Genomic DNA, 18,412 nt, shown 5'->3' with positions numbered 1-18,412 from the left:
GACGTAGCTTGCACTAGTGGCGCAATGCTAAAGACACAGCAGAGCTGATCGGTTCCTAGCTGGTCCTGGCTATACGAAGTGATGGTAAGTTATACGCTCTAAGAAGTATTCCGGGGAAAACGGGAGTAACTGCAGAGTTAGTCCAAAAAAGGGCACTTTCGTCCCTCAAGGGAGTAACTGCAGGAGTGTGGGTGGCGTGTGCAAATTTTGGAGAGTAAGTGTACGATCCCTGGTCCGAAAGAGAGCAACGGCGAGGACGAACTGCAACAGTTACTCCCCATGCACTCTGTTGTTTTCGTCCGTCTCGTGAAGTGATGCGGCGAACGCGGTATTGTCTATATATCATGAATAGTTGGAAGTTCGTGTACTGTCTACTGAACTAGATGTAAAGCAGCACTTTGCATCTTCGTGAGAAAATTGCCTGAAATTTAAAACGTGGAATCTGAAGAGCCGTGCACTTCGTGTGCGTGCACCCCACAAGTGAACGATACACATTAAGCGCGCAAGTCATAAATAGATTGCCAGATTTTCTTGGCCAATAGTACCTAAGGAGTTCCTTTCGTTCCAAGAAGATTATAAACTTAACTGAAGCGATGTGTAGCTCAAAAGGGGCACGCTAAGCGATAGAGAAGTTGTCCTCTGTCGTCTTGCGTTCCCCGTTTGCGCTCGCTACACGAAGATCACGTAATGTCTCAGTTTAAATCACCGTAAGAATGATCGGGCAGCTTTCTTTATGTAGTCACTTAGATTTGTAAGTATGCGCAACGTTAGACTATCCCGGCATAGCATACACCAAATGCCGAGTCTCTTCTGTTATTGCAGCACCTGCGTTAAGGTGGTTAACCCATTAATTCCCAGTCTCGGTAACCTGACTTGACAACCGACCTGCCATGGTGGAGTGGCTAGGGTACCCGTCTTGTGAGCGAGAGGACGTGAGTTCGAATGCTGCTTGCGGCGCGTTTTTTTTTTTTTCAGCCCAGTCATTTTTTTATCAGCGTATAAATGGCTAATTGAATTAATTCCATCTTCGAGAAGTATCGGAAAGAATAACCGTTACTTCCTTGAGGAGCTTCGGAAAAGATTAACTGTTAGTCCTCCGCATGGGGAGTAACAGTTCATCCCCTCTCACTTACCCCCTAAAGCCAACAAACAACGACACCAAGGACAACATAGGGGAAATTACTTGTACTTACTAATTGAATTAAAGAAATGATAATTAATGGAAATGAGAACGGATGAAAAAACAACTGTCCGCAGGTGGGGAACGAACCCACGTCTTCGCATTACGCGTGCGATGCTCTCACCATTGAGCTACCGCGGAGCCGTTTTCCCATCCACTTTCTGAGGTATTTATGTTTTACAACTAGAAATAACCCTGGGAGTGTTAGCCAGTGCCATCACCCACAAACCTAGGGGCGGATGTGGAACAGCCTTTCTGCCGCAGGCGTCACGAGCACGTGATCTTTTTGGGTGATGGCAACTGGTCAATAAACCCACATATGCTACCTGAAGGCATCAATGTTGCCGGATTCGAGCCCTCGTTATGTAATGAACGAGAAGAAAGGGAACCGAGGAGCCCGATTTTTATTATATCATAAGAAGCCAACAAACAACAATCACGTACATAGGGGAAATTACTTGTACTTACTAATTGAATTAAAGAAATGATAATTAATGGAAATGAGAACGGATGAAAAAACAACTGTCCGCAGGTGGGGAACGAACCCACGTCTTCGCATTACGCGTGCGATGCTGTTCCACATCCGCCCCTACCTACCCGCGGCCTACCCATGGAATGCATTGTGTGACGCGCGTAATGCAATTGCAGATATATATAGCTCGTCTGGGTAGGGTGGCGTTGCAGTTCTCATTGTTCTTATTGGTATAACTGCGAATGTAAACTGTAACAGCGTTTAGGAACTGCGGGAATTTTGCCAATTAGTGCCGAGCAACAATCGCTCGTTTAAAACTTATTTACCAAATAATCAACCGCCAGATCAAAATATATCTTCAACTATGAAACAACGCCAACTAGACACAAATACGACCAAGTGCGAACAAAATATTATTTCGCACCTAATATTTGAGGAATTCTTTTTCCTCTTGCTACTAGAGAATGGACCAGCACACTGTGACATATCTTTGGATCAATTTTTGGCAGCAGTCCAGGGTTACCGAGATAACGAATAGCGTGCACGTTAATTAGAAAGTATGAATACTTGTATCTTTTATAATTTGGCATCATTATTTTAACCTTTTTCTGTGTTTATGTCGCTCCTAGTATTATTCTTTCTCGTATTTTAACCTTCCGTTTACCTTCAAAATTTCTCTTTTTATTATGACATAGTCTCGTTATCTTGTGCAGCTGCTAATATACAAACAGCCATTTAATATTTGAGGCACTGTTCGTGTGGATTTAAGCAAGATTAGGGTTTACAACAGGTGGCCTGAATGATACACATGGTAACCTTCCACAGGAAGTATTTAACGAGGGCGAAACAATCAGATTGGTACAAGCTTTTATACTCGGCACGGTGACGTACAGCCTACCTTACCAGCACCCTACAAACACTGAAATACGAGCCATCAACATACTGATACGCACGGCGTACGCAACTGCCCTGGGACTACCTAAAAATACCGCCACAGATCGACTGGAGGCCCTAGGTTTGTACAACACGTACAAAGAGCACGCAGCCGCAGTGATAATATCTCAAAGGGAAAAACTCAATATCAACACAACAGGCAGTTCATGTACACTGTTCGTGTACATGAGCCTGCTGCTAAAATAATGTATAGGATTAGCAATGCGTAAAAAAAACCTAGGACACCGAAGGTATTCCCTACAACCCAGTACCTAAAGAAGGAAACCACCCCAATGCCCCGGGAAATGCGGAATTGAATAATAGCTTCTCCAATACCAAAAAACATGAATCCTAAATATCATCAACCTAGAAGGCAGGCAAGGAATAAGTATCTACAAAAGCACTTCGGCTCGCATCCCGGAACGATCTACATGGACGTAGCTAAAATACAAAATAACAAATACTGTCTAGCGGCTGTAAGCCAACAATCGACCATAACGGCCTCTACCAAAGCAAAATCAACCAGTACGGTAGAGGCGGTAGCAATCTTCCTAGCCACTAAGAATAAAGAGTGGAGAGGAGAGTCATCCTTGCTACTCACAGACTCCCAAGTAACTTGCCGCCTATTTTTAATTGGAAACATTCCCAAGGCGGCCTTAAACATTTTGGGACATGGCTTAGAAGAACATCATGCCATCTAGTGCTGCCCTGCACACATGGGCCTAGGGGGAAACGAAAGGGCGGATCGGCTAGCTCGCGCATTTCAGATCCGAGCGCCGACGAGTCCTACGACGAACTTCTAACAAACTCACGTGACGTCTTGGAAAACCAACGACGTGACCGCCAAAAATATAGTTATCCGCACCCGGACCTTACCGGGGAACAGACTCGTGACTGGCGCCGACTACAAACGCGGCCCCCAAATATCAATTCACCCAAATTGGAGCAGATACCCAGAAACAGGCAATGGGAGACCTGGCTTGCTAGCACGGAACGGGAGATAAAACTGGCTCTCCTCGACCAAGCCCGGAGAATCGCTTAGGCCAGTGGAGCCCTGGACTAAGGGCCCCACCCACACACCCTTCAATTTCCTTCATGGAATAAACATTTACTACTAACACTACTACATTACTACTACTACATTACTACATTACTAATACTACTACTAATACTACTACATTACTACTTGCTGCTGCTGCTGCTGCCGCCGCCGCCGCTGCTGCTGCCGCTGCTGCCGCTGCAGCCGCTGCTGCTGCTGCCGCTGCTGCCGCTGCTGCCGCTGCTGCTGCTGCCGCCGCCGCCGCCGCCGCCGCCGCCGCCGCCGCCGCCGCCGCCGCCGCCGCCGCCGCTGCCGCTGCCGCTGCCGCTGCTGCTGCTGCTGCTGCTGCTGCTGCTGTTGTTGTTGTTCGTGTGCATGAACCTCCTGCTATAATCATGTGATTGGCAGTACATAAAAAAACCTAGGACAACTAAGCCCTTCTTACGAGTTGCGAATGCGAAAGCATTCAAGTCCAATTGAGTGCCGCTGAGCGGTCCTTCGAGTTATGGACTCCTCGAGGGCACCGAGTTCGTAGAGACGCTTGTCGAACGCCTCCTAGATAGCACAGGGCCAGTGCACTTCGATCCGTGAAGTCACGCTACCTTGCCCTATTGCCATAGAGTCTAATGGGGAAGCTTCCGAGTAAGCCGCGTTGATTTTGACGTTCCCGATTTCGTCATACCAAGATTGGCAATGGAAATTTCGGTCCAAGATGCGTGATGCCATAAAGCAGAGTGCACTGGTCTTCTATGTAGGATCTGCTGGTTTAGCTCAGCGGCTAAGACAGTCGGCTTCTGAGCGTGGGGTAGTTGGTTCTAAACTCACTTCTGCGAACGATTTTACTTTAGAATATATTACTTTTTTATTCATTTATTTCTGTATAGCGATTGCCGATGTTAAGTTAGAAGGCAGACGAGAACTTGCGCGGACAAGGAACGCGCGGATACCACAGGCTTCCGCGAACGAGATTTCGCCCACTCTGCTCCGTCGAGGTGCGCACGTGGCGTGGCGTCGCAGCTAATGGCACTTTAGATGCCGTTTCGCCACAACAGACGCCGGCTTTTTCCTTCAATGGCCCATTTGATGCTTTCCCATCAATAAATAAAATCTTGAGCAACGCGCTTCGCAGCGTAACGTGCCTGTCGGGCAAGACGCGGAGACCCCCCAACGCACGACCCATGAGACCGCAGGTTACACTGTGTCCTAGATTAGCCAAGCTTTCTAACCGCGCTATCTTCCGAACAGGCCCACCTTGCTCGGTCAGAAGCCGACCGAGAAGACGCACCAAAGCGTGGGAAAAAAAGGCACAGAGAGCTTAGCTTTATTTCAATAATTGTTCTATTGAACGCGTATATTTGTAGCAAGCGACGATATCTAGGTACCGTTTGTTCCGTGGAGAATTGAAGCGGTCACCTGCACAAATGTAGCAGTTAATACAGATAGCTATCTATAAGCCGACTCGTTATACACGATTTTATATTAGATTCATGGGCGCCGCCTACTTGGGCTGTTACACAAACAATTTTTCAGTTTTATGAGAAGCGAAGTCATGTACCATTGGTCATGAAACGCTGAACACATTTATGCAACTATTTTCATGCTTGCGAATCAACTATAGTGACGTACACTTCGTTAATAAAGACAGAAACCAGTAGCGTTAACAGTCCAAGATGGCGGCGCATAAATGCTTCCGTACAATAGTCTCTACGAGTGCTGTTATGTGTGCAAGCTACTCGGCAAGACAGCAGCAGCAGTACGCAGGAGCCACGGTCAGCGATGTTCAGGAGGGTTCCTGAACATCGTACATTCTAGCCACAAGCATTAAAGTCTCTCGTTGCAAGTTGAGTGCAGAGCTGGAAGCTCTCACCCCACAGCGTGAAGCCCTCACAGCGGTTAGGCCAATACAGCGCGGCAGGAGATCCGCAACGACAATTAAACTTCGGCTTTGACCTGATGAGAAAGAAGCGTTCTCTGTAGTATTCTGGAGTACGAAACTGGAGTACCAGTTTCGGCAGCGCCCTGGGGTACAGTGTCGGTGTTTCAGACGAACACTAGCCACTTGTCGGATGATTTTCGTTTTGGCTGTTTCAACATCCCAAAAGGCAATGGAAATTCACACTGAGGCTATGTAAGAGACGCCATGTAGTTGCGTGCTCCGGAATAATTTCGAACACTTTTGTTTTTGTGTTCTTGCTAAAATTTATTGTATAGTCCCCCTCACATAATACTCCTACGTGGAGCCTGTGAGGTATCTGTAAATAAATGAATAAAAAGTAAACACCTGGTGTTCTTTCACGTGCAGACAAATATGAGTATGCACGAGCCTTTTTTCACTGCAAATCCATCGCAGTACGACCGATGGAGCCGGGAATCAAACAAACTGCTTAGCAGCGCAACGCCATAGCGACTGCGGCACCGCGGCGGGTTCCCTTTTGTAGCGTTAGCTACACTGGCCTAGCCAAGCCCGTTTCGCGCGGCACATCAAGAGCCGTGCTGCGCATGCGCAAGGATCAGTGATGTCACACGGCTTGCGCACCGGAGCCGGCACCTCTCGCGCACTCCGCCGCCGCCGCGCGCGACTCACCGCCGCCGGTCTGCGCATTCCAGAGGAGTGACGTCGTAGCCGTGGTAGACGCACTGGCGCCGGCCCGCGCTCGCTGTGGAGTCGCCGTCTGACACTGCGCTGGAGCCGCTGCGCTTCTGACTGGCGTTTGCCAGTGTGGTATAGCCATGGAGAAGGAGAGCGCAAATGCTGCTCAACAGCGCAGAAGAACGGAGAAGCTTGACTCATCGGATCCCGAAGTAGTTGCCTGGCAATTAGCGGTTGAGCGTAGGAGACAACCAGGAAAGCTAAGAATAATCAGCTGAACCTTTGCTAACGCTACGTATATCCTGGCATAGCCGAGCTAAGCCACTGCAACTTTTTTTTATTTATTTTTCATGGTTTTTTTTTTGTTTTTTTTTTGTTTTGTTTTTTTAGAAATTGACCTCCACATTCTGAATTGTCGATGTGAGCTAATTACGATTCGGCGGAAAGCGAGATTTTGAGGTCAGTGTAGAGCGTACAACTGGTTTTATCGTTTCATTCAGAGAAGAAAAAAAACAAAGCTCATGTTATGAGAAACAGGAAACGATATAGCTCACATATGGTGCTGAAAGCTTTCGTTATTCATAATGCGAAAGCATTAGATGGCTCAAGAAGCGGAAATCCGGCGGCGTCCCAGGAGATGATACAAAAAGTTGTGTGGTCACAGCCGATCAACGGGAGGTGCGCGGCGTGGGCGCTGGGTTCGTTGAAGACCCACCAGATGGCATCGGCGTAGGTGGCATCCGTGTAGGTGAGCGCATGCGCGTGACTTACATTTGGTAATGCGGTTGTTTGCTTGAAATTAGGGCTACAATCAGCACTCGATGGCAACCAAAGAATAGTGGGACGCCTCGAATTGGGCGCTCACGGGAGGACTGCAAATGAAGCTGTGCAGGGTGATATGGGCTGGACAAGTTTTGAAGTGAGGGAAGCTCAGAGTAAAATTGATTATGAACAACGTCTGAAGAATGTGGAAGGAAGTAAATGGGCTGGGAGAGGTGTTCAGATATTTTCATAGGAAAAACTTTTATTCAGAGTGGAGGAGATGAGCTATGAAGCTTACGAGCAAGTGTGCGACCGCTATGGTCAGCAACACGGCAACAAAGAACGTCAAACGCAAAGTGAGTGAGGCTGAGACAATGTCATGGGTGGCGGCAATGGCAATTGAAGAAACCTGCTATGACTAACTACCTCAAAGGAAAAAATGAAATCAGGAAAGAAACAATTTATAATAACTCAAAAGAAAGCTCCTTACTTTTCGAAGCGAGATCAGGATGCCTCAGAACGCCTAGGTATAAGGCGAGGTACACAAAGACGAAGACGCATGTGCTTGCAACGGTAAAGCTAGAGAAACGATGGAACCTGTTTTATTGGAATGCGAAGATATCTACCCAGCTGTCAATTTAGGCTCCTCTGGCCTCCTTGAAGCGCTTGGGTTCAGGAATAGCAGGGGAAAAAATTAAGATGTCCGCAATAGAGATCAGTAAAAGGCGCTTGGAGGGCCGGTGGCAGAAAAGTAGGGAGACCATAAACAACGGAGACGTACAAACACATAGTTCCCAGTAATGCTTCAATAAGTTTGATACGGGGAAGTCTTTGTATCTGTGTTTTCTCAAAAATATAGGCAGGAAATTAGGCAAATAATAACAAGAGGTTGCTGGCGCAACCCATCACCCCGTTTCAAAGGGGACTCTCATAGCATCCATCCATCCATCCATCCATTCATCCGCGGCAGCGGCGGCGCCGGTCGTGCGGGAAAACAGAAAGAACCATAAGCTCGACTTCGCGAGTAGCGTTCGCCGCAGGCGTTTCTTTTCTAAGTCTGTAGCTGCGCCCGACTCACTTGCACGTGCACGCAAGTAAGCGATTGAGGCCGAGGCGTCATCGGAGAGACGTCGCACTGCTCCCGCATTCATCCACGTAGCTATACCTAAGTGCCCTTGATTGTTTCCTTTTCAGAGCCGTCGTTGTAAACTCGGTGGCTATGGCGACGCTGCTTGCGAACACAAGGTCGCGGATTCGAGACCTTAGTGGCCTGACTCGGATGTGGACGTCGCACGAAAACTCTTGCGTACCGTGATTCAAATGCACGTTAATGTACTCTCGTGTTCAGCACGGCCTGCAGCGCGCGAAACATAGCCGTAGCGCTCTATCGGTCACTATTCCAGTCTAGAAGGTGGCGTTAACCTGCGGTGCTCTCAGGAAAAAAAAAGTTACGGTAACGCTTCACTTCGTGACCACGGGTTACGCGTAGGCGTATCGACGTCTCGAACATGCACAGCGAGCACCGCAGCGTCAAAGCACAAAAGAAAAGGGCGCGAACGCGGCGATTCTCTTCTCCGCCTGTAGGCGCCTTCCTACTCCCGCGCATGCTTACCTCGCGGCGACAAACATAATTTAGCCTATTTTACAGACGGAGCATCTACGCTTGCGCGTAAAAAGTAGAAAGGCTTGTCGCCATTTTAGCTGCTGCCATGCATAGATGCCTGTTATTGCACGTTACTGTCTTGTTTCTGTTACAGTACAATTCTATACGTGCTTGCAATGACGACAAGGGAGGAGGAAAACGCCATAAGATATTGGTATTGCAGCTTCATTCCAAGGTGTTACGGTGCTCACAAAATTCACGGGCGTCTAAGCGCTGCTCTGTACTGCAAAATTTACCGCCGCCCGTGTGAGGAAAGCGAAGCAAGAAAACAGCGAGAAACCAATAATTTGATTTTTTCGGCGCACATTAATAATACCCACGGTTAAGTGTATATTAAACTCGTAACGCTAGCGATTTGTGTCCTTAGATGCCTGTGCGCCATAAAGCACTATCGATAGCTAGAGATGGCTAATTATCTTTCGGTTTGTCTGTCTGTTTGTTTGCTTGCTTGTTCTTTGTATTATACTCACCATTTCGGCGACGGTCGCGTTAGTTACGCTGAAAAGTGAAAATAGAAATTGACGTAATTTTCTTTTAGGTTGGTCGTTTCAGGTTTACGGAAAACACGGCTGCTCCATTGGAGAGCTTATTCGACCAGTTTCTGAATTGTTGAGCAGTGGGAGAAAAAGGGAAGACTAGGCCTGAAGTTATCATTTCGACAAGGAGGACATTTCTTCTTCACTGCCCGTCGGCCTGACGAAAATTGTCCCCGTTGTCCAAATGTTAACTCCCGTTTACAGCTTCCCTTATACTCCACCGTTGTTCATCACTTCATCTCCATTCATCTGTGAACATTTCGTCTCGTCTGTTACCAATGTGTACGCTTAAGTGTGTACAGTTACCTTCACACAATGTGTACGCTTAAGCGGTGTACAGTTACCTTCACACTTAACCGAACAAAACCTATATTCGTGCCACACATGCGAGGTTAATGGCATTGAATGTCCCGGACCTTGAGTTTCATAATGGCGTTATATCTGAAGATTCTACAAGCTATGGTGATGTCGGCCACATGGCAGCACCGCTGTGCCGCAATCATCTTCATCGGAGCTGGGCTTACGCGCCCGGCCCAGGCGCAGCGAGCCTGAGGTCGGAGCGGCGATCAGGAAGCTGGAGGCAGCTGGTCGGGGCTTTCGGCAGTAAAGGTTGTCCTTTGCTTGATTCCCGTAGTCCGTGTCGTCTCTGAGAGCCTCAACTGGCCGCTGGCTCTAAAGCCACGGTCCTAAGCCCACATTTGGCACCCAACGTGGGAATCGAACCCGCGACCCTGAGATTAAGAGTCTCACGCCTTACCGACTGAGCTAGCCGGGCACACACTGAGCTAGCCTGAGCCCACAAAGCATACTTTATTAACGTTATACACAATGCGACGACTTCAGCTCACGTGAAAGCAATAAGTTGGTGCAGTAATCATAATACCATATATATATATATATATATATATATATATATATATTGCCACTAGGTGTCACGAGCCAGCGCTGAGAAAGAAGTTGTGACTGGGACGCGCGCTCTGCAAGATGCGGGCGCTGAAGAAGAAGTAGAGGCTGAGGACGCCGGCTTGAGTATTTCCACACCATCTTGTCCAGCTGTCTGTCTCGCCGACGCCGGGTACACCTTCAACTGTCTTTTCGTGACATAACTGGTAGTAGTGCTGGGTACGGTACATCCGATGCCACAAACGCCTCCTGGTAACAGGAGTACCAGCCCTATACTAGTGAACACACCTGTCCACCGGGTCAGCAGGAGAATCCGATGATTGCCTCCGGAGCCTCATCTCTCCGAAACAACATCGACGCCCCCACGGACCATGTATGGAAGGAACGTCGGCATCTCTACCGACCATTATGCAAGGTACGGCCACAACGACAACTCAGTACCTGCTGCAGAATCTACGAGTGCCGAAAGTGTTTCACGGGGATATCTTCGAGGATGTAGAAGACTGGTGAGCCTAGTTTGAGCCCATTGTCGAGATAAACAAATGGAGCGACGCGGCGAAGTTGAGAAACGTCACTTCAGCTTGGAAGACGGTGCTGGCACTTGGTACGAGAACCGAGAAGGGCTCCTCAAATCGTGGCTAGGAGTTCCGCCGTGCCTGTCTGGAGACATACACCAATGCCGCGAACGAGCTGAACGGGCGCTCCAATCCCGCATTCATGTCAGGCTCTGTCACGGAGCGGCATATTTTCGAGAGTTCGAGGGGTTATTGACGCCATTTAACGGCCGCCAACAACGTGGTGCACTCAATATGCGGCGTATAAATTCGATTAGCGACTGCCACGGAGCGACATATTTTTGAGAGTGGTTTTGACGCTGATTAGCGACACGCCGAATTACGGGCGTCAAAAGCGTCGTGGCCTCACGGGCGGCATCTCGATTCGAGACGCGACACGCCGATTACGGACCCCGAAGTGTGCGTGTACGGCCACGTGGTAGTGCCGGGCTCGACCTTGGCCCTTGACCTTGGGGGAGAGGAGAATCTGCGTTTGTCGCCCATGGTGAAAAGGGGCGCGGCCAAGACTGTTGGGAGCTAGGAGCCGTGAATACGGAGAACTCTACATACCGGCAGTTTCCCTACATAGGTAACTAGGGAAAGGAGAGGCTATTGAAGCGCAGGTTTTGGGCCCTGCTGATTAGTCTAGAAGCTGAACCTATGCGCTGCTGAGGAGGCGTTGGCGGGCTAGTGCCGTCCAGTATCGCCTGGGCCGCCTGGCCACGTGGGAACTCCGAGGAACTTGTTGACGTACGAGACGTCAAACCAGCGTCTGCAACGAAGCTCACGGTAGTTCACCTCAATTTAGCTCAACCTGCTTGGGGGAAGTCGTCAGATCTAGACTCCCGGGAAACCCAGCTCAGCAATTCGCATCCACCTCGACAAGATCGGACCGCCGGCATTCTTCGGGAAAGATTTCCGCCGTTGACTGTCATACGCATTGCTGCCCGGCAATGCGTATGACACCATTTGTTTTCTTTTGAACTTTGTTTTAGTGAAAAACTGTTAAGTGTATTCTTGTGTATTTGATCCTCGCATTGTTTCATTTTTATATCTACTGTTCATTGCTCGAATTCATTTGTCTTCATCATTGTGTTATATTAAGTTCAGGTGTGTTAGTCTGTCTTGTGTTTTTTATTATTGTATTTTATTAATTTGTGTATATTTATCAGCCGATAAATATCTTGTTTTTTTGATTACTCCCGACTCTGATTCTTCTCACTGTGCTCGCTTGCGTACGGAACGACCAACCGGCTTGTCTACCCCGTCGATCGACTTCGCGCCGACGACAAATCGGGGACAGCTGTGACAGGCTCAGAATGAGAGCGTGACGTCGTACGTCGAGGATATGACGCACCTCTTTCGTCGGGTGGACCCAACCATGTCAGAGGAAGAGAAGCTGCGCCATTTAATGCGGGGAGTTAAAGAACAGCTATCTTGTCCGAAGCTCGCCGAAGACCGTGGCTGAATTCTTGACCGAAGCCACCACGATGGAAAAGATGCTACAGCAGCGCTCAGCTTTCCTGTGACAGCACAGCTGCAGCGGGGATCGTATGCGGAAGTTTTCGGGGGCGAGTCCCTGTCCCCGCTCCGACCCATTATTCCCCCGTATACAATATACAATGTAATAAAGAGAAAGATGCACCTAGGCTCGCGCGCTCGAACTGCGGGCGCGGACAGAGAGAAGAGGCATTCTGGCTGGCTGTCCGCTTCTCTCATTACAATGGCGTAGTCGACGAAAGCCCAGCGCAGTCTTAAGGCGCTCTAGCCTTAAACACCACACTGCGGAGGACTTGCGTCCTCCTGCATCTCGCCATCCTGGGTCCTTCCGGCGAGGGAACGCCGTCAGCGTTTCCCTTGTCATGGATACCACACCTGGGACTACCTCTATCTTCAAGCGGTATGCCGTCAAAGGTATGCCGTCAACGCTGCCTTGGGCATGGATCCTCATCATCCTGGGTGCCTCCTGCGGCCAGGGAATGCCGTTCACGCTTCCCATGCCCTGGATCACTGCACCATGACCTCATCGACATCTCAGCCAGCAAGGTATGCCGTTCACGCTCACCTAGCCATGCTTCCGGCTCCAGTGGGAAGCATGGAGCATCCGGGCTACCGCGGCCGCCACCAGCCGTGGCTCAACGGATGCCATTAACGCTCCCTTGGCCACTTGTCCGGCTGACCCGAGCACTGCGGCCGCTGCCACCGCCTCAGAGTGCGCGGATTCCGCCCCTGGCTCAACGCGCGGCTCAGCCGGTAGCTTGAAGGACGTCATGCGAATCATCTCGCTGCTGTCGCAGCAACTAGACTACATCGTTTCGGCCAGCTCCGGTTTCCTGCTAGCAGCCTTACCATCACCGGCTGCCTCGGAACTACCGGAGTTCCACGGATTTCAGAATGACCCTATTCTGTGTCTACAAGCAGCCAACGCGCTCGGGGCACGCCATGCCTGGCCAGACAACATGATATGACTGGTTGCAGCGGCGCGACTGCGAGGTGGTGCCAAGGCGTGGGGCAACTACGAAGGCTACAAGTACCGTTCCTGGGCAGAATGGAGCGCTGCTTTGATGGCTGTTTTTCTCCCTCTCGCATACCTCGCCACCTGCCTCGCTGTAGACCCAGAGTGCGAGCCATTTTTACCACCACGGGTCTCGGTCTCCAACACCGTACCATCACTTCCAGAGACCGAGACCACTTTCGGTCCACAGCAGTCAAAGAAACGGCTCCCAAACACATCAACGCCGGAGCGCATGGAGGCGCCGGCGCTACCACTCCAGGCACACGACCTGTCCCCGGATCGTAGCAGGGACATGCTTCCTGACTCGTCGGAGCCACATCGTTGCATGTCCCCGCAATCATTGGCCGAATTCGTGGCCGTTCACAGTGCATTGAGGGAGACCTGGCTGAAGGTCATCATCATCAAAGACCTGGCCGCACGCGAAAGACGCGCAAAAGGCCAAGCGCGGATGATTCGAGCGCAGCGACGAGCCTCGATCATTTTGCGGCAACGTTGCGTAGAAGCACGCGACGGCTGAGCAGAACGGCTGTTCATTGTACACGATCTCCCGCCCTACGAGCCCAATTGTGACGGGATAATCGTCGACTAGACATGCGACCCGATCGCAACACTCAGTGCCGACCCCCAGAGATGCTGGTTGCGCACAGGACGGCTTTCCCTGGTTTTCCATCATCAGTGTGCCCTCACAACCACTTGAGCTATCTTCGGCAGCGTGGCCGAGTGTAATGAAGAGAAAAGATGCACATAGGCTCGCGCGCTCGAACTGCGGGCGCGGACAGAGAAAAGAGGAGGCATTCTTGCGGACCACTGGCTGGCTGTCTGCTTCTCTCATTACCATATATATATATATATATATATATATATATATATATATATAAATCTGCCTAGCTTATGCAGTACTGTTTCCGTTTACTTCAGAAATGTATATTTCAAGTGAAGCTTTACCTGCTCACAATTACACGCATTCGACGGCCGATTGAGTGCCGAGTGCGCACTTCGCTGCAAATGGCATTATGTTTTAATACCATTAGGTGTACAGCCTCCCACGTTTTTTAACTATATCGCGAGAGCGTCCATCACGCGTCATTTTAGCTGCTTTAGGCGGCGATAATCAGCGAGACCGGCAAAAATATTCTCAAGTGCACTGAGGACTTCTCCTGTGCAAGAGTCGTCTAATACGATGCTTCCTTCAGGACGACGTACGACGATATTATAGTGCTCTCGTGCGATATAGCTAAAAATGCGGGAGGCTGTACGTGTACCACCGAGCGAATTGCATTAAAAGTTAAGGCATGAAGCAGTAAAAAGAATTTTTGTGACCATGCGGTACGAATATTAAGCGCTTTTCTTACGCGATAGCGTTAAGGGCCCTGTGTCGCAGGAAATCCGGTGCCGGCGTCCGCCGCCGGCGGCGTGTTCCGTGTAAGAAAAGAATCATCCCGAACCACTACGACGCAGGCATGTCTTTAATTAATCTATACCATAAGCATCCCCGTCTTCAAATCCGCTTTTCTTATGTAATATGCCTTTGATGGGTGTCCTGATCACTAGAATATGACAAAGTTCTAAAATATGACAAATAAATTTCATTCTTTCGGCCGTCTTCCGGTTTTCCGAAAATGCCGCTCTGTATGGCGCACAGGCGTTACTGAACTAATTGAATTTCGCAGAGTAAACTGCGTAAGAAAATTCGTAAAGCCCGACACACACACAACCTGCAGACATGACGGCGTTGGATTACAACTTGAATATACGAGAAAACATACTTCTGTTACGCGGAAACTCAAACACAAACTCCTTTTTCTATGCTTACGGGGGTATGAGCCATTGATGAGTCACTGGTCGTAACCAACGTCCCTATATAAGAAAAGTACCGCCATCCTTTGATCAACGCCGCTTCTCTCTCTCCTGTATCTCCGATTGGACGATGATAGCGCGCGCTTTCACTTCTTTGTATTTGGTTTTTTTTTTTTTTTTTCGCCTCAGAGCCACGTTGAAAGTCACTCTGCGCAGCCGCATTCGCCGGCGGCGGCGGCGGCGCGCGCCCGGCCGGAAAGCTTCAACGTCGACTTTCTAGGGGCACCACCGTCGACTTGCTTTCGCAAGCAAAAAGTAAAGAAAAAACCATGCGCTTTTGAAGAGGAGACGGCGGAGGAAAGAGTAGATGGCGGTACTTTTTCTATATAGGGACTTTAGTTGTAACCTGTGTCTTACGGGGGTATGAGCCATTGCTCTGCCCTGCACTGCCGCTGGGATTGGCCCACCATTGTTTTCTATCGCGTCCCGTGTCGCAGAAAATCCGGTGTCGGTGTCGGCGTCAATGGCACCCGATAACGCTATCGCGTTCCACACCTCCAAGTTTCTTGCTTGTCCTTCTGTAGGTGCTGAAGATGTTCGTTTAGGGTGCTTTGAATGTGCTTTCTTAACGCGCTTTCCTTTGAACGGTTGCGATGTCTGCTCCTTACAGCCCACATTTGTTAAAGTTTAAGTCGTTATATACGTGTCTTCGTTGTTCGGGTTAAGTCTGACGGCGGCTGTAACTTACCTAATGAGACTGATATAAGTGTATATTTCGTGCTTACGTCCGCCCGGCAGTAATAGGGACACTGAAAAGCGATAGAAGATAGCACCAAGTTTCTGAAGCCTCTCATCGATAAGTGATGGCCAGCGGCATGAAGTGTGTGTGTTCATTTTTAAGTTTAGCTTCTGGTTAGAGCCTTGCTAGAACACGCGTTCTGTGACGATATAATAAAAAAAAATTAATTATATAATCTTGCACCTAAGGTTCTAATGGAAATCAAATGCAAGAGCTTCAATCTTAGACCGCCGTTCTATTTGCTAGAAGAGTCTGTTTGAAAAAAGCTTGTGCTGAAAAATGCCGCTCCTTACGCGTCCCGTGTTTCAGAACACAAAGTAGCGAATTTGCAAGTGAATATGAAAGTTGTCACCTACACAGTCGTAATGATGGTCAAATGTCCAGAAAGTTTTACTGTTAGCTTTAAAGAAACATTTACGGCTATAACAGCGGTTAGGCAAGATGTGATGAAATCGATGACATCAGTGTCCCAATTACGTCGGTAACAACATAAACTAAAATAATTTATCTCTGAGTACTCTGAAATATCGGTCACAGCTGCCTACTCTTCCTCCACGTCGTCGAATTTGCCGTCGCTGTCTTTAACACAAAACGTCTTGTTACACACCACATGACAGCCCAGCTCATCCAAAGGCTACACTTTGGCCATCGCACAAGCCATCCCAACGCCACGATCCAGCCATACACATCCCGTACCACTACATTTATGCAACCTTCCTGTGCACCGTCCAATACTGGAATGACTTTCCGAACGAAATGGCACTCAGTGACGGTGCCCGGTGCTTCAAAACAGCTATCGAGGGCGGAAATTACTCTATACCATTAGCATCCCCGTTATCAATTCCGCTTTTCTTATGGAATTCTCCCTTCATGGGTGTCTTGATCACTAGAATATGACAACTAGAACATGACAGATAGTTAATTCGATTGGCTGTCTTCCGGTATTCCGCTCATTTTTGCAAGCTACTTTCCTTTCTTTTTTTTTACTGTACGTTACGCTAGACAGGCGTATTCATAGCAAATGCTTGGTCGTGCGCTCGTGGCTGAAGATGTGAGATATTATCGGCGGCTGCCTGTCGGTGTTCCTGAACCTTGACGCATGTGAATATTAAATCGCCAGCAATCTGTCGAGAGATGAGTCGCTGCGCAGACCGACAATTTCTAACAATTTCATAAGAACAGTAGTTGACGTTGTAACGAGTTGCTGCGTACATGCAGCTAGAGTGCAGGCTATCTGCAAAGAGCACCGATGAATAACTGCGCCACACACGAATCAGTGCGCGTCCTTTTACATACTGCTAAACCGGTCTCTTCATACCCCCATGTGTCCAATATGAGCGTATACTTACTTGGTGAATTCTAGAAAAATGGAAGAAAGTAACGAAAGATTAATAGTCAAGCGTAGATAATTGTAGCACTCGGTACCATTGATTCGTTAAGAGGAAAAAAAATCACCATGCCAAGTCTCTAGCAGTGGGAAAGCTGTTTGTCTCGTTTTTTTTTTTTTTTGTTTTTTTTTTTCAGGCAGCTGCACCCGGAGGTAGAAGCCACATAATGGTGCCTGCTTTATGCGGAATGCTTTCGAATAGCTTCTACCATACGCTTCTACAACATTTAGCCAGCACAAGGCATTTTACTACGCACGCGTCTCCTAAGAAAGGGCAAAGGAGAATATTTTCCAGTAGCACTCGCATATATCTTGTCCAAGAGGAAAATTCCGCAGCTTCAACAAGTCAAGATACTCTTGAATGCGCTTTACCAAAAATGGCCTTTTCAACCGCGTCCACTGCTCGAAGGAAACAATCTCGTGTCCAAGTTTCATGTATCTAATTTTTTTGAATTCGGGTCTTCACCAAACGCTGAGGTAATTTTATATTTTTTACATCCCCTTATTGTCTACATCGAACAGGCTCGTCATAACGTCAGTCGGCTTTCTGCCATAAAAACGTGCTTGACTTTTGCAAGTCAAGCGCAGTGTAACTAGAAAACAAGGCATGAGATGGTGCCTAGATTAGACAAATCTATGAGCGGTCGACGTTATGTTGTTCCTAGGCAGAATGTGAAAAGGCAATTATGTGACTTTAGGCCGTTGGAGCACGTAGAATGTGACAACATTGTTTCGGCTTTGTGGCTGACTTACTCATCGCAAGAACTTAATTCACGTGTGAATCACCGTATGGCGTAAAAGTTGCAGCTCAACGCAGGCCACGACGAATAGACTTAAGTATAGGTAGCGCATGATTAGGCGCACTATGAAGCGCCCCCCCCCCCCCCCCCCCCCTGTTTTGCACAGTAGCATTTCAAGAAACCATGCGCCATGGCGCGAAAGTACGTTGCTTCAGGGAATATCGAATTTCAGTTTGTCCTGTATTCCGGTAAATGCAGACGTGCTCGGCGTGTTACGGGATGGTGGAAGCGTGCACTTGAGCAGCCGGAGCGGTGCAGCCCCCTGATGTCACAAAGCTCAGCCAAACAAGCGGAGCTAATATTGCAGTAACCAAGTGTACTTTTCGTTGCTGGACTAAATTTTTGCACCGGCGTAATTTCGTCACGGCTAGCTTCCACCGAAAACTTACACTAGCAGCGAGTGGAGTGCAGTTGGTTGCAGCAATACTAGCTATATGTTTTCGTGGTTCCGATCTGCGCCACGAGATGACACCACCTGACAA

The sequence above is a fragment of the Dermacentor silvarum genome, chromosome 3 (genome assembly GCF_013339745.2).
Source record: "Dermacentor silvarum isolate Dsil-2018 chromosome 3, BIME_Dsil_1.4, whole genome shotgun sequence".
NCBI lineage: Eukaryota > Metazoa > Arthropoda > Arachnida > Ixodida > Ixodidae > Dermacentor > Dermacentor silvarum.
The sequence above is the reverse complement of the archived record's forward strand: the minus strand, read 5'-3'. Positions refer to the sequence as shown.